The sequence below is a fragment of the Pleurodeles waltl genome, chromosome 8, assembly GCF_031143425.1.
Source record: "Pleurodeles waltl isolate 20211129_DDA chromosome 8, aPleWal1.hap1.20221129, whole genome shotgun sequence".
NCBI lineage: Eukaryota > Metazoa > Chordata > Amphibia > Caudata > Salamandridae > Pleurodeles > Pleurodeles waltl.
Genome location: NC_090447.1, coordinates 697,610,285 through 697,626,776, shown reverse-complemented (window position 1 = coordinate 697,626,776; position 16,492 = coordinate 697,610,285). Strand labels below are relative to the sequence as shown.

The 16,492-nt window shown below is 45.6% G+C and overlaps 1 protein-coding gene across 2 annotated transcripts in view; it reads right to left on the bottom strand.

Moving 5' to 3' along the window:
* The window catches only part of APOO (apolipoprotein O), a 769,977-nt gene that overhangs the window by 10,074 nt on the left and 743,411 nt on the right, over positions 1 to 16,492 (bottom strand). The gene's annotated exons all lie outside the window — the stretch shown is intronic.

Here is a 16,492-nt window from a genome sequence, read left to right as displayed (position 1 = left end):
TGTCAAGCTGAAAGAAGAAAAGACACTTCTGCCAAATGTTTCCACTTGCTTAGATTCCCTATCAGTGGGAGTGGTGGGAAATATGTTGGGATTAGAGCAGATGGAGGAATCCGGCCTCATTAGTTTTTCCTGTGAGGGGTGCTGTGAAAGAAAAGCTGGGTTGCCTAGGGCAGGGCCCTTAGCTATTTGTTGATTGACTGGAGCATGGTTCGGATCAAGCCCTCGATAAGGTATTGTAGGAGGCTGGCCTGGCTTATAGTGGGTACCTTGTGGTACTTACACCCTGTGCCAGGTCCACTTATCCCTTATTAGTAGAATAGAGGTGTTTCTAGCAGCTTAGGCTGATAGAAGGTAGCTATAGCAAAGCAGCCTAGGCTGAACTAGGAGACATGCAAAGCTCCCACTATACCACTTAATATCATATGCACAATATCATCAGAAAACACACTAAAAATAAAGGTACTTTATTTTTATGACAATATGCCACAAGTATCTCAGTTAGAAGGTAAGTAATATACACAAGTTATATGTACACCAACCCAAAACAGGTAAGTAAGAGTTAGAAAAGTAATGCAAACAGTGTAGAATTACAATAGTATGCAATAGGTAAACATAGGTCTGGGGGCAACACAAACCATATACTCCAAAAGTGGAATGCAAATCATGTATGGACCCCAGACCTATGCGAGCTTGTAGAGGGTCGCTGGGACTGTAAGAAAACAGGCAGGGTGTCCAAGATACCCCACCCCAAGACCCTGAAAAGTAGGAGTAAAGTACACCTAGTACCCCAAAAGGACACAACAGTCGTGATAGGGGGATTCTGCAAGAACCACAAAGACCAGCAAAGCACTGAAGACGGATTCCTGGACCTGAGGACCTGCAAGGCAAGGGAACCAAGTCCAAAAGTCGCGATAGTGTCCGGGGGGCAGGAGCCCAGGAAACCCCAGATGAAGGTGCAAGGAAGCTGCCTCCGGATGGAAGAAGCTTAGGATTCTGCAACAACGAAGAGGACTAGGAACTTCTCCTTTGGATGGAAGATGTCCCACGTCGTGCTAAAGGTTGCAGAGGTGTTCCCACACAGAAATACCGCAAACAAGCTTTGCTAGCTGCAAGGGTCGTAGTAGAGGTTTTTGGGTGCTGCTGGGGACCAGGATGTCGCCCCTTGGAGGAGGAGACAGAGGGGGCGCTCAGCAACTCAGAGAGCCCCCACAGAAGCAAGCAGCACCCGCAGAAGTACCAGAGCAGGCACTTAGAAGATTTGTGAACCGGAGCTGGCTCAGAGTCACAAAGGAGGGTCCTACGATGTCAGAGGCCAACTCAGCGGGTTGAGCACTGCAGGACGGAGTGCTGGAGACCCAGGCTAGGCTGTGCATGAAGGAATCCTTGGAGGAGTGCACAGGAGCCGGAGCAGCTGCAAATCACGCAGTACACAGGTTTGCAGTCTAGCGTGGGGAGGCAAGGAATTACCTCCACCAAACTTGGACTGAAGGATCACTGGACTGTGGGAGTCACTTGGATAGAGTTCCTGTGTTCCAGGGACCACGCTCGTCAGGATGAGAGGGGACCCAGAGGAGCGGTGATGCAGTCTTTAGGTGCCTGCGTTAGCATGGGGCAGATTCCGTCGATCCACAGGAGACTTCTTCTTTGGCTTCCAGTGCAGGGTGAAGGCAGATGACCCCCAGAGCATGCACCACCAGCAAACAGTCGAGAAAGCCGGCAGGATGAGGTACTACAATGTTGCTGGTAGTCGTCTTGCTACTTTGTTGTGGTTTTGCAGGCGTCCCAGAGTAGTCAGCGGACGATCCTTGGCAGAAGTCGAAGAGGGAAGTGCAGAGGAACTCTGGTGAGCTCTTGCATTTGTTATCTGAAGAATTCCCCAGAGGAGAGACCCTAAATAGCCAGAAAAGGAGGTTTGGCTACCAAGAAAGGAGGATTGGCTACCAAGAGAGGTAAGAGCCTATCAGAGGGTCTCTGACGTCACCTGCTGGCACTGGCCACTCAGAGCAGTCCAGTGTGCCCCCAACACCTTTGTTTCCAAGATGGCAGAGGTCTGGGACACACTGGAAGAGCTCTGGGCACCTCCCCTGGGAGGTACGGGTCAGGGGAGTGGTCACTTGCTTTCCTTTGTCCAGTTTCGTGCCAGAGCAGGGCTGGGGGATCCCTGAACTGGTGTAGACTGGCTTATGCAGAGATGGGCACCATCTGTGCCCATCAAAGCATTTCCAGAGGCTGGGGGAGGCTACTCCTCCCCAGCCCTTCACACCTATTTACAAAGGGAGAGGTGTCGCGCCGCGGCCGCGAGCAAGGGCCGCTGTGGCGCGGCACTCGGGAAACGCGGCTCGAGTCAGGGGTCGCGTCACCCGATTCCTGGGCAGGCGCGGCAGGGGAAGACACCCCGAGTCGGGTCTCAAACCTCCCGCGCATAGCGCATTCAGCGCGCTTAACACTCTGCTTATTCTCACATGTTCAGGGACACCCCGGGAAACCCTCTTGCCCTCACTTACCGGTCACACAGGCAAAAGCCGAATGCATGCACATGATTGCCTTTTATGCATGCTTTTCCCTTTCCCAGCATGCTGTTCACATCCTCTCTTCCCTGCATGCATTACTTCTCTTTTTTAGACGCATGTTATCTATCATTAATCATGACTTTTTCCCCAATCCAAGATGGTGGTATTTCTACTTCCTGTTTCTCACTTCCTGTCTAGGGGTATATAAGGGGAATCTAGATTCTTTCTCATTGCGTTGCAACACTCCTGTGGTGGTAGTCACGCTCCGGCTGGTTTCCTTTTGTGAAGCCAGTTTTTCTTGACCTGTCTTTCGTCTCCAGTATTCCTGAACTCCAGTACCTTCCGTCCTAACGTCCTTGTGTCCTCCTTCTGTTTCAGGGAGTTCCTGTTGGAGGTTTTTTTTACACTTTTGGGGTTTTTCCTCTGGGACTCCTTCTGGAGGGCACGGACTGTAGTGGCTTACTATTGTCAAACAGCACTGTGGCTACCGGAAGGGGTCGCCCCTACCTCGGCCAAAGCAGGACCTGCAGGAACCGGGGCCGTTCGCCACCTCTCACCAACCTCGACGGTAAGCCCAGGATGAATCGTGACAGATTGCAACGCCAAAAACTCCAGTTGCAGTCTGGAACGATGGATAATCCAGTGATGAATACAGAACCAACAAGCCAGACCCTGCTCATGACTATACAACAACAGGCTCAAGAACTCCAGCAGCTATGTACCGAAAACACTGTCTACCGACAAGCCTTTGCCTCTAGAACCACTGATGTCCCCACGGTATCCGCCACTACACCTCGTTCCTCCAGGTTATCCTAACAAATTGGGGGAATTCCTGGATGCCTTGACGGTCTATTTCGCATTCCGCCCGCACAATTTGTGCAAGACAAGACCAAGGTGGGGTATTTGATTAGCGCTCTATCTGGCCCAGCCCTAGCATGGGCAACTCCTTTAGTGACAAGCAATGACCCTAGCTTGTCTAATTATTCCAGCTTTGTCACTACCTTTAAACAGATGTTTGAGCGCCCTGGACTCGAGTCTTCAGCAGAAGAAGCTCTCTGCAATATCCAACAAGGAAATCAGGATGTATTACAATACATCACTCGTTTCAGACAATTGGCAGCAGAGACGTCCTGGGTGGAACGTACCTTGGTGACTCTGTTTCGCAGGGGTCTCAGAGGACATTAAGGACGAACTGGTGCACTCTGCCAGAATAGAGAATCTTAAGGGGTTGATGGATCAGACATTGACAATAGAATATGGGTTAAATGAGCGAAGAATGGAGAAAAAGAAGAGTCATTTACCATCACACTCAGTGACGTCTCGCACCTTTCCTCATCGTACCGAAGAAGGAAGGGACTTTGTCTGTATTGTGGTGCGGCTGGTCACCTAATTCGCACCTGTCCCGTCCGTCCAGCCAAGCCTTTGGGAAACGCCAATTCCCGTCCTCAGTGAGAAGGGTGAGGACGGGATATCGCAAAATACCTTCCATTTGTTCTTCTAAGGAGGAAGGAACTGCTCTTTTCCTTTTACCCATTATCCTCCACTTAACTGATGGCCAGGAAGAAAGAACTCTGGCCTTGTTGGACTGTGGAACCAGTGGTATCTACTTAGATAAAGCATGGGCAAGGGAGAAACAGATTGTGCAAATACCTAAGGAGGTACCAGAACAAGTCCACACAGTGGATGGATCACTCTTGGCCTCAGGACCCGTACAGTATACCACCCCTACCTTCTGTCTCCAATTCGGGAAACATCAAGAAAATCTTTCTTTCGATTTAATTTCTTCACCACATCACGTTATGATCCTGGGAGTTCCATGGCTCACACGGCATAACCCTTACATCAACTGGGAAACAAGAACTATTTCTTTATCCTGTCACTTCTGCCAACACCACTGCTATCTAGCAGGAGACTATTGGTCCCCAAAAAGTCTTTTAACAGCACCCCCTAAGGTGGGATGTTCTATTAACGTCCTCCAGGGAGTACCCAGTCATTATCAGGAATATGCCGATGTATTCCAGAAACCAGAAAGACCTGAATTGCCACCCCATAGAGAATACGATTACGCCATTCCTTTGGAACCAGATGAAGTGGTTCCCTTTGGGCGAAAGTACTCTCTAACAGAACCTGAGAAGCAGATCCTTAAGGAATACCTAGAGGAGAACATACAGAGTGGATTGATTGCTCCCTCCTCTTCACCTGTAGGGGCTCCTCTCTTCTTTGTGCCTAAGAAGACGAAAGACTTGCGTCCCTGTATTGATTTTAGAGGATTAAACAAGATCACTACTAAAGATCGGTACCGCTACCTCTTATTAAGGACATCTTAGAAGCTGTCAGAGGGGCAAAGAGATTCACCAAGCTGGATCTCAGAGGAGCATACCATCTTTTAAGGATAAAGGAAGGGGATGAGTGGAAGACCGCCTTCAGAACACCTTTCGGTCACTTTGAATACCGAGTAATGCCATTTGGACTCACCAATTCCATTTTTCAAAGGTTCATGGACTTTATTTTTTCCGATCTTCTACAGCAAACAGTGGTTGTTTATCTAGACGACATTTTAATATTTTCTGTCCACCCAGAACAACACTCTAAACATGTTCTCCAAGTCCTAGAGAGACTCAGACAACACCATTTATTCTGCAAACCAGAAAAGTGTGAGTTTGATCGAACAGAGGTAAAATACTTGGGATACTGCATTAACCAAAATGGGGTCGCCATGGATTCTGATAAGGTGCAAGCTATACTGGATTGGCCGTCTCCCTCTTCCATCAAAGAGACTCAGTGTTTTTTGGGATTGGCCAATTTCTATCGACAATTTATAGCAGACTTTGCCCAGAGAACCAGTTACATTACTCAAACCCTTAAAAATGACAATCTAAAGAAGGGCTTTTGTTGGACACAAGACGCAGAGTTAGCCTTTCAAGACTTAAAGCCTTCATTCAAGCTCCCATTTTACGGCACCCAGACACCAGCAAACAGTTCATTGTTGTCGCAGACGCCTCCGAAAGAGCCATAGGGGCTGCTTTACTGCAAAAACAAGACGATGATGAGTTAGAGCACCCTGTATTCTACCTTTCACACATCTTATCCGATTCAGAGCGGAACTATTCAGTGTTAGAACGAGAGTTACTCGCCTTGAAGACCGCGTGCATGGAATGGAGACACTTCCTGATGGGCTCGAAAGAACCCTTTGAAGCCCAGACAGATCACCAAAACTTACAATGCTTGAGGAATTTTCAGTGTCAGAATAGCCAGCAGGCTCGATGGGCTTTCTTTTTCAGTCAATATGACTTTACATCACATACATCCCTGGTTCTCAGAATATCCTGGCCGATGCCTTGTCTCGGCGTTACCCTGAGTGTAGCGATTCTCCTGTACAGAACTTATTTGAAAGTAACAAGATCATTGGTTTAGTACAGACATTTCTAGATCAGGTCAAGTCTGAATATTCCCGTCTAGGAACTACAGAGCTGAATAAGTTGCGCCCGCAACTTCATATAGATCAAGGATACTATTACCATAATAAGGCCCTGTTCTTACCCACCAAGTTAGTACAAACTGAAGTCTTACGTATGTGCCATGATTCCCCCATCGCAGGTCATCGCGGAATGAAAGCTACCCAAGAGCTTCTGCTTCGCTCCTTCTGGTGGCCAACTCTCAAGGCGGATACTGAAGACTATGTATCATCCTGTCCTATATGTGCTCAAGCCAAGACGCCCGTACTAAACCAGTAGGATTACTTCGCCCATTACCTGTTCCCCCAGGTCTATGGCACACTATCTCCACTGATTTCATGTGCTCTTTACCCTCTTCGGTGGGAAATCAAGTAATTATGGTAACCGTTGACTCCTTCACTAAAATGGCTCATTTCACGGCGTTAAGAAAGTTACCAACGGCAAAGGAATTAAGCCAAATCTTTACACAAGAAATCTTTCGACTTCATGGATTACCTCAGGTCATTATCTCGGATCGGGGTCCCCAATATATCTCCCGGTTCTGGAAACAATTCTGTAAGACCCTGGGAATAGAAGTGGCTTTATCATCAGGGTTCCATCCTCAAACTAATGGACAGACAGAACGACTAAATCAAGGCCTCGAACAATATTTACGCAGCTTCTGCAATGCTACGCAGAGTAATTGGTCTACCTATTTACCACTTGCAGAATTCTCCTACAACAACTCAATACACAGTGCCTCGAAAGTCTCTCCTTTCTATGGATCTTACGGTTTCCATCCTAAGGCCTTTCCAACACCCCTGAAATATATTTCCAATCTTCCGGCCATCTCCTCCTTTGTTCGGCAGCTACGGGGTGTCCAACGTGCTATCCATTCTAACCTTGTGGCCACTAAGTCACGCATGAAAAGAATAGCTGATAAAAGACGTTGTGAGGCTCCACAATATCAGGTCCACAATAAGGTGTGGCTTTCCTCTAGATTGTTACCTCTCCGACTTACCCAGAACAAATTTAAGCCTCGTTATTATGGTCCATTCCTGATTCTCCGGAAGATTAATCCAGTTTCTGTGCATCTTCGTTTACCCCAGACATGGAAGATACATCCTGTGTTCCATGTCTCACAACTTAAACCTTACCGTCCTGATCCTTATCACAGACAATTTTCCTATTCTGCCCCTCTACTGATTGATGACGTACCTGAATACGAGGTCCAGGAAATCTGTGACTCTCGGTTTTTCCATGGGCGCCTTTAATATCTTGTTCATTGGAAACGTTACCCTATGAGTGAGTGTTCCTGGGAAGATGCCCCTTCAGTTCATGCCCCTCTTTTGGTCCGTCGCTTTTTCCGGCTTCTCCCTCACAAACCTGGGGCCTCGGGGGGACCTACTGTTGCGCCGCGGCCACGAGCACGGGCCGCCGCGGCGCGGCACTCGGGAAACGCTGCAGCCGTGAGCAGGCCGCGGGGGAAGCCGCGGCTCGAGTCAGGGGTCGCGGCACTCGCCGCGCCCCGTTTCTTCGACCGCCGATTCCTGGGCAGGCGCGGCAGGGGAAGAGACACCGAGTCGGGTCTCAAACCTGCCGCGCATAGCGCATTCAGCGCACTTAACACTCTGCTTATTCTCACATGTTCAGGGACACCCTGGGAAACCCTATTGCCCTCACTTACCGGTCACACAGGCAAAAGCCGAATGCATGCACATGGTTGCCTTTTATGCATGCTTTTCCCTTTCCCAGCATGCTGTTCACATCCTCTCTTCCCTGCATGCATTACTTCTCTTTTTTAGACGCATGTTATCTATCATTAATCATGACTTTTTCCCCAATCCAAGATGGTGGTATTTCTACTTCCTGTTTCTCACTTCCTGTCTACGGGTATATAAGGGGAATCTAGATTCTTTCTCATTGCGTTCCAACACTCCTGTGGTGGTAGTCACGCCCTGGCTGGTTTCCTTTTGTGAAGCCAGTTTTTCTTGACCTGTCTTTCGTCTCCAGTATTCCTGAACTCCAGTACCTTCCGTCCTAACGTCCTTGTGTCCTCCTGTTTCAGGGAGTTCCTGTTGGAGGTTTTTTCCTCTGGGACTCCTTCTGGAGGGCACGGACTGTAGTGGCTTACTACTATCAAACAGCACCGTGGCTACCGGAAGGGGTCGCCCCTACCTCGGCCAAAGCAGGACCTGCAGGAACCGGGGCCGTTCACCACCTCTCACCAACCTCGACGGTAAGCCCAGGGTGAATCGTGACAAGAGGGTGTAACACCCTCTCTCAGAGGAAACCCTTTGTTCTGCCTTCCTGGGCTGGGGCTGCCCAGACCCCAGGAGGGCAGAATCCTGTCTGAGGGGTTGGCAGCAGCAGCAGCTGCAGTGGAAACCCCGGAAAGGCAGTTTGGCAGTACCCGGGTTCTGTGCTAGAGACCCGGGGGATCATGGAATTGTCCCCCCAATACCAGAATGGTATTGGGGTGACAATTCCATGATCCTAGATCCCAGTGACACAGGGGCTAAAACACACATACATACAGTGAAAATGGGGGTAACATGCCAGGCAAGATGGTACTTTCCTACAGGTATCCATCAGCGTTTCATTGAAAGGAAGAAGGGGCGCCAAGGATAGCTGCCTTGGTTGAAGGACCTCAGGCAAAACATCTGTCTTAACCTCCAAAGTGGGAAACTGAAGGTCAAGAACTTTGGCCACCATGTGCATCACTATGCTGGTAACGTACCAACTGCCATCCTGGTAGGGCTGAGTTAATTGATCTCCCCGGGCATAATCATTATGCAAATCAGTACCAAAAAGGAATGGAGAGAGTGCTGATGACCTTGTGGTAACTCAAGCGGGAAAAGTGGAAAGGTCAGACCTGAGTCTGACTCAATGTCGGAGACAACAATCGGGCCAAATCCCAAGGCTGTAAAGTCGGCATCGGCTTGGACAGGGCCAGCATGGGTCCTTGTGCAGGAACCAGGTCATTATAAGAGCCAGAAGCGATGCAGGCTCTGAGTGTCCAACTGGCACAAAGGGCAAACCCTCTTGCAGTATCCTAGAAGATAGGCCTTGATTTCTTGGGGTCTGAAGGTGTGCCTAAGGGAGTCAGTAGGGATCCAAAGAGCTGGAGCATAGTTGCGCGGAACTCTCCATTTAGACGTGGTGTGGCTGATGGACCTGGAAACTCGGGTTGTGCCTGCACCAGCTGTTGAATCGGCTCTGAAGTCAACCGAATTCAACAGCAAGATCAAGAAAAGTGCCGCCACCCACCGCCCCTGCTCAAACAAATGTGAGTGGTGAGAGGAAGCAGAATATTTCTTGTGTTTCTTACGCTTACTTGAAGACTTTGTGCACAACAAAGTCTGGCCTCCTAAGCGGCTCAGTCAACTCTTGGAATCAGACTGAGATTGAACCTTGGATGCAGAGTGTGACTTGGAATGGTTCTAGCGAGGAGTCTTTATGCTTGGCACGTAAAGTTTCACCTCAGATTTCTTGATGGCATTTAGGTTGATCGACACACAGTCACTGCAGTCCTTGGACTCATGGCTTGACCCCCAGGTACCACCTGATGGGGATCCATCATAAACATTTGTTTGCAACAGTCTCCACAGGGCCTAAAACCAGTCATTTCAGCAGGATATACAAATTGATTTTTCCTTTATTATTGCTGAAACTACTAAACAAACTTGTACTAAATCACAAAAAGATATATTTCTGGACCAAGATCTAGCTTTCTGCCAAATTTGGTGTCATTCCATTCAGCGGTTCAAACTCTAGTTGTGCTCAAAATCCCCAAGGGAAATTGCATGGGAAAACACATTTGGATCCCCCCTTTTTCTTGGCCCTCGCTTTGACCAATCACCCTGAAACTCTAGAGACAGCAACTGAAGTGAGTGGCAGGCAAGTTTTGAAAATTTCGTGAAGATTTGTCAAACAGCACCAAAGCTATTAGCAAAACAAAAAATGCTTTGTCTATGGAAACTATGTCTTAACTATAACTACCTACTGGTGTCTGTCAGCCCCTAAACTCAACCACAGCCAAACCCTAAAAACACCCTTGCCACTCAATACCGTTCCCCACCCCCAAACCCTAAAAACACCCTTACCATTCAATACGCTTACCCACCCCTAAACCCCTAAAATCACCCTTAACACCCCTAAACCCTCAAAAATACCCTTACCACCCAATACCCTTACCCACATATAAACCCTAAAATCACCCTTACCACCTCTAAACCCTAAATACCTTTTCAGCCCTAATATATGTACACACAATCTCTCTCTCTCTCTCTCTCTCTCTCTCTCTCTCTCTCTCTCTCTCTCTCTCTCACACACACACACACACACACACACACACACACACACACACACACACACACACACACACACACACCTGGTATACGCTTACCATTTCGTTGTAAAGGCATGCGTGGTAAAGATCTGTGTGATAAAGGGAATGTAAGGTAAAGGTTTTGCATGATAAATGCTACGTTGTAAAGGCTGTTTCCCAGCTGAGTTTTTTCATGTTGTCAGATAAACTGATAGACTTCAGATTTGCCAGCTCCCACAAAGCATGGGTAGAGAAGGCCAAAAGATACTTGGTGTTCACAGTGCAAAAGTGAGGCTTCCAAAAGCAAAGAACTTTTGCCCAGTAGCGTCCAATCTTTTAGACGCAAGGATTGGAAGGACAGATCGAAAGGCATTAAGATTCAACTTTGTAGAGAAAACTTCCATCGCTTGGCTCTTCTGGGAGGGATGTAAATTGAAGAAATGTGGGGCATCAAGTACAAGCTTGTGCAACTAAGTGATATGTCTCCAGAATGCAAGGCCCAGGAAGGGCTTCTCCCAGAAAGTCAGAACAAACTCCAAGCGTGCCTCACTGAAGGGCAGAGAATGCGGTGGACCGTGGGGAAATGATGCAAATCTTAAGTTAAAATGCTAGCTTTGTCGTCAGTGGTAGGCAAAGTTACTTTCCTAAGCTTCTGCTGCTTTTCGTACCACAAAAGTTGACAAAAAGATTTCCTCTGAAGAGGGCCCAGAGTGGCCAGGGATGTCCCATTCTGGAGATGTATCCCTACCACTTGTGTTTTAAATCCAAGAACACGCCATCATCTGTGTTGTAAGTGGGGAGAGGGTTATTTGCCATTGATCCAGCCATAATCTTTGTCAGGTGCAAGAGACATATTGTGACAAAGGCTCGTCTACAAAAGAGGATCAAACATTATCTTTTGCAACTTAAATAATATCTGCTGAGTTCCAGTGTTGCTAAGTGGTGCATGGGAACTTTAAGAAAGAAACCTTGAAATTCTCCCAGAAAGTCAGAACAAACTCCAAGTGTGCCTCACTGAAGGGCAGAGAATGCTGTGGACCGTGGGGAAATGATGCAAATCTTAAGTTAAAATGCTAGCTTTGTCGTCAGTGGTAGGCAAAGTTACTTTCCTAAGCTTCTGCTGCTTTTCGTACCACAAAAGTTGACAAAAAGATTTCCTCTGAAGAGGGCCCAGAGTGGCCAGGGATGTCCCATTCTGGAGATTTATCCCTACCACTTGTGTTTTTAAATCCAAGAACACGCCATCATCTGTGTTGTAAGTGGGGAGAGGGTTATTTGCCATTGATCCAGCCATAATCTTTGTCAGGTGCAAGAGAAATATTGTGACAAAGGCTCGTCTACAAAAGAGGATCAAACATTATCTTTTGCAACTTAAATAATATCTGCTGAGTTCCAGTGTTGCTAAGTGGTGCATGGGAACTTTAAGAAAGAAACCTTGAAAATTAAGCACAACAATCTCATTCTGTTTAATAAGAGCTACCATTTAGTTAACATATGCTTTTCAAATAGTCAGTGTACAGAAGTATGGTAACCAGTGCTCAAAATCTCTAAACCACCCTGCATCAACTATGCTGTCTACAGCCTGACCTTAATCCTCTTCTCAATTAATTGCTTTCACCACAAAGAATGACCTGATGATATTTTGGCATCAAGATGAAAGGAAAGAAATTCTTACAAAACAACCAGCATTACACCCTTAAAAAAGTACCCCAATAGATGCCTTTTATAGAAATAGTAGATTCAAGTAAACAGACTCTGGCTTTAGCCTACTTGTGTATGTTAAACAATAAAATGGACTGGACATCTTTAAAGAGATGGTTGCTTAGCACTCATGTGGGTTGTCTTTTCAAACAATACCTTATTACTACCCAAAGGAACCATTTTTAGCAACCTTAGAATAACAAAAATTTGTAAAACTAAACAATAACAATTAAAATCTATTCCTTGTAGTTTGCATGCAGCTCCTTGATGCCAGTTAGTTGCTCACAGTGCTATATTAGAAGGATTGTACTTTATGTACTGCAAGTAACAAAATTATCTCTGTGACAAAAAAGGAGTAACTCACTGAGATATCTACATAAAATACAATTATGTGACATCCATGTAACACTTTGTGCTTTGCAGTAGGCCCATTCAACAGCTATACTACTTTATGATGAGTCAAATCTGAGTGGACTAAACACAGATCTCTCTAGTAAGTGCAAGAACCATCAGTTACGTAATTGCTGATATCACTGTCTGAAAATTGGTGGGCTTACGAAGATCTCTGCAGTTGGTGCCTTAACCTTGTAAGAAATTTTGAAACAGAACTTGTTTGTGACCAATTAAGTAAACGTGAACTGATTGTCACATTAATCCTTATTTATAACTTCTTTGTGACAGACTTTAAAAAAAGTAAATGTATAAGGTGACAATCGGACCCCAACTTTCCTAACTCCACACCCTTTCTGCTGCGACTCATTGAAACTCAATTTATGGGATCCTAGAGTAAACTGTTTTCTATTTCCAGCACTACTTTAGCTGTATATAATAAAAGAAGAGAGCACCCAAAGGTATATCACTTAAAACACCTTTGGTTTGCACAAGCTATTTTCCTTAAACCTTTAGCAAATGTTTAACTATGTTAAACCCACTGTCTCATTGCCACCTAGCAGGCAATATCCAGCCACTCCCAGCTGGGACATCTTTGCCTCAAAGCCCCTTAAATGTAGGATACCTTATTGCAGAGTCACCCCATTAATCCAAGACAGAATAGCCTCTTCAAACAGAAGTATAGTCATGCTGAAAAAGTGCAACCACCCCACAGAGAAAGTCAGATTCGCCCTGGGGAGCTCCGGGGGCCTCACAAATAATCCTGGTATGTGCGCTTCATGGACAGGCCAGGATATGCTGAGGCAGGGCTTGTGGCACTCACAGGTATATACCAGATAAAATGTACACAGCAGAGAACAACACTCAGGCATGCAAGTACTGACACAGTGTCATACAAGCACTCAGGCATGCGCACACACAGCATTCAATAAATTTTTCAACAAGCACCTACCTCTGCTTATGTATGCTCTCCTGTACTTTAATTTCATTACAGGTCCAGAGGGTATCATTATGCACATACCTTTTGTTGCTGCCCCAACATGCATCCCTTTCAAGATCATAAACACATCATAGAAACATTAAGTTCCAATCTGCATCTCTTTTACTTGCTTTGCTGTTTCTTATGCTATAATTGGTTTGTATTTTCCTTTGTTATTTTAAACGAGACGGCCTCTCCAATTTATGGAGTGTCCATTCCCTTTTCTTTTATGTTTCTATCATATGAACGTTAGCAGTGCATTTCCAAAAGGCTAGCTAATTCTCAGTGTGAGTTGTTACAAGTTTATTTGTGGCTAACTTATTGTTGCATTGCATCTGGCTGCTTGTTTACTTTTGCTTCTTGCTAGTGGACCAAAACTCTGCTGCTGTATGCTCCGCGTGTGTGGATCGCCCTTCGATGCAGCCAGATGTGCATGCTGCCAGCCAGCATTCCCCTTCTCAGCCTACTGCGTGTGATGTGGGAGGTCACCACAGTAGAAAGAAGACTAGGCCAATGGCTGCCATTTTAGCTTGGGCAATATGGTGTTTACGCTCATGGCTGCATTTCCATGGTAACTGTCTTGGAATCAGTTACAGCCTTGTCGTTTTACTCACGATTCACACAATTTGGTGGTTTGGGGTTTTTCCGTCTTCAGACAACTTTTTAGTTATTTGGGCCTTCAATTTAATATAACATGTTACAGACCTTCTTCCCACTCAGTTAAATGAGGAATTATTTAAGAAAATATTTGAAGAGGTGCTAAAAGCCTCAGTTAGGGAAACAGTAGAAACTTCTTTGGGCAAGCACAAAACAAGTAACCATTCAGAGGATTACGGTTCCTTATCTGAAAACTAAGTTTCTGTTTCTGAGAAGACAAATAAAAAAAAATAAGTTGTCTTGTTAGAAAGGCCAGTATTGTAAATACTGAGAAAATCAGTTATATGAGGGGTGAGCAATCTACCCATTTGTTATCTGGTAGCCCTTGCACTACAACAGAATTCGGTGCCCCTTGGATAAACATAGAGGAAACGTGGCCTTAGCGGCACAAAAGATGGACAATGCTCCTATTCTGTGAATGAGGATGTGAATGGGGGAGAAGGGGTAGAGGTGGATTCTGATGAATATGTCTTTGACCAGAGGAAAATTTTGATATTTTAAGATGACTTAGATCGCCCTTCTACCTCAAAGGCGATTGAAGACCCTTGGGGTGAGAACATGTTTAACTCTAATGTTTTAAGAAATGCCCTTAGCTTGGAATGGTGGCCCATGGAACACGTTAGGACAAATTGTTAGATGTTGTGCACCCCTTAGCAAGCATTTTAATTGTGGCTGAGGAGGCATATTTTAAAGATATGATTAGTAATGTGGATGGATTAAGGCGTTGGAGCCAATGTGCTAATTGTATGCATGGAAATGCAAATGTTGGCCAAATAGCAGAGAGAATGAAGGCAATTCTTACGAAAATGAATACTAGGTTAGTGGATTCAGCCAATAAGGAGGCAACTGGTGAGCCAAACGGTCTGCTCTTTGGAAAAGGCTTTGCTAACTCCTTGGGCAAGTACATTGCCAACTTTACTGCCCTAAGGAAGGCCCAATTAAATGCGAGATATTTTTTTTTTTTTAACTCGGGAAGGGTTGATAGGAGGGGACTGGCTGTTGGCCGTGGATCTTCTAAAGCACTTGACATCAATGAGACCTTTTGGAGAGTTCAGGTTTTTGATAAATATAGAGTAGTCTATTGTGGTTCCAACTCAGAATATAGAAATTCTGTTTTTCAGGTGGATACTATATTGTCTCAGTTACTTCTTCATCCAAAGAAGATGAAGATAGGGAATGAAATAAAATTTGTTGAATCATAAGATGTTGTAACTCTAAAGGTATTAGCGAGGGTAATTGGTCTTTTGTTCTCCTCCATCCAGGATATTTTTCCAGGTCATCTTCATTACAGAGCACTTCAGAGGCTGAAGATCTCTGGTCTGAGGAAATGTTTATGGTTTATAGACTTAACTCTGCTATCCTTAGAAGCAAAGGAAGGAGTGGTGGTTGGACAATTTAGAGATTTGGAATGGCAAAGTGATTTTTTAAAAATACTCCAGAATTTATCTTAAAGATAGACACCAGCAAGGCAGGTTGGGGAGCACATTTGAATAAACTAGGGCAGTGATCTATGGAGGAACAAGGTTTACACATACATTATCTGGAAATGCTAGCAGGATTGAATGGCTTAATGTGTTTCAAAGACATCTTGCCAAATACTGTGATGTTGATCTGTTTGGACAATATTTCAGCAGTAGGATATATATAAATTGCTAGGGGGGGGGGAATGCAATTTCAAGGTCACGGCGGTTGGCAGACCTGGCGAAGGAGATATGTTATTTTTGTTGGGAGGAAAAATCCTCCTGAAAGCAGAGCATACTCCAGGCTTCCAGAATCAAAAGGATGAATGGGTCTCAAGGAATTTCAGGGACATCAGCAATTGGAAGTTGAATCCCTTTTTCTTCATGAAGATTCAGAAATTATGGGAGCCAATAGAGGTAGATTTGTTTGCCAGCAGGAAAAATTTTCAGGTATAAGATTAATATAGTTGGAGGCCAGATCCAGGAACGACAGCAGTAGATGCATTTCTTCATGAATGGACACACAGGGGATATGCTTTGCCCCCGTGTACACCGATTCTGAATGTGTTGTCCAAAGTCAGGAAGCGGGGATGCAGGATTGTCCTTGTGACTGCCTACTGGACTTCTCACGTGTGGGTTCCATGAGTGATGGAACTTGCGCTAAGAAGCCCCTTCTACTATTGGTTACATTGGGTTTACTAATAGGACCAGATGGAGAAAAGTATCCCTTAGTGGTAGAGGGAAATTTGAATCTTTTTCCTTGGAAGATTTCAGGGGTTCTAACAGATTCACAGGCCTGTCAGGAAAGACAAGATTTATTGGATGATTCACGAAGACCAGGCACCAGGAAAAGGTATAGAGGCATCTGGAGAAAATGTTATAGATGGTGCTTGGAAAGGAGTTAGGCTCCTGTGGAAGCTCCTGTGACCGATGTAGCAAGTTTTTTAGCTGAGCTGTTCGAGACAGGCCTTCATTATAGAACCATCAATTGTAAGGATCAGGTGTGTCGCCAGGGCACGCCTTAGTGAATA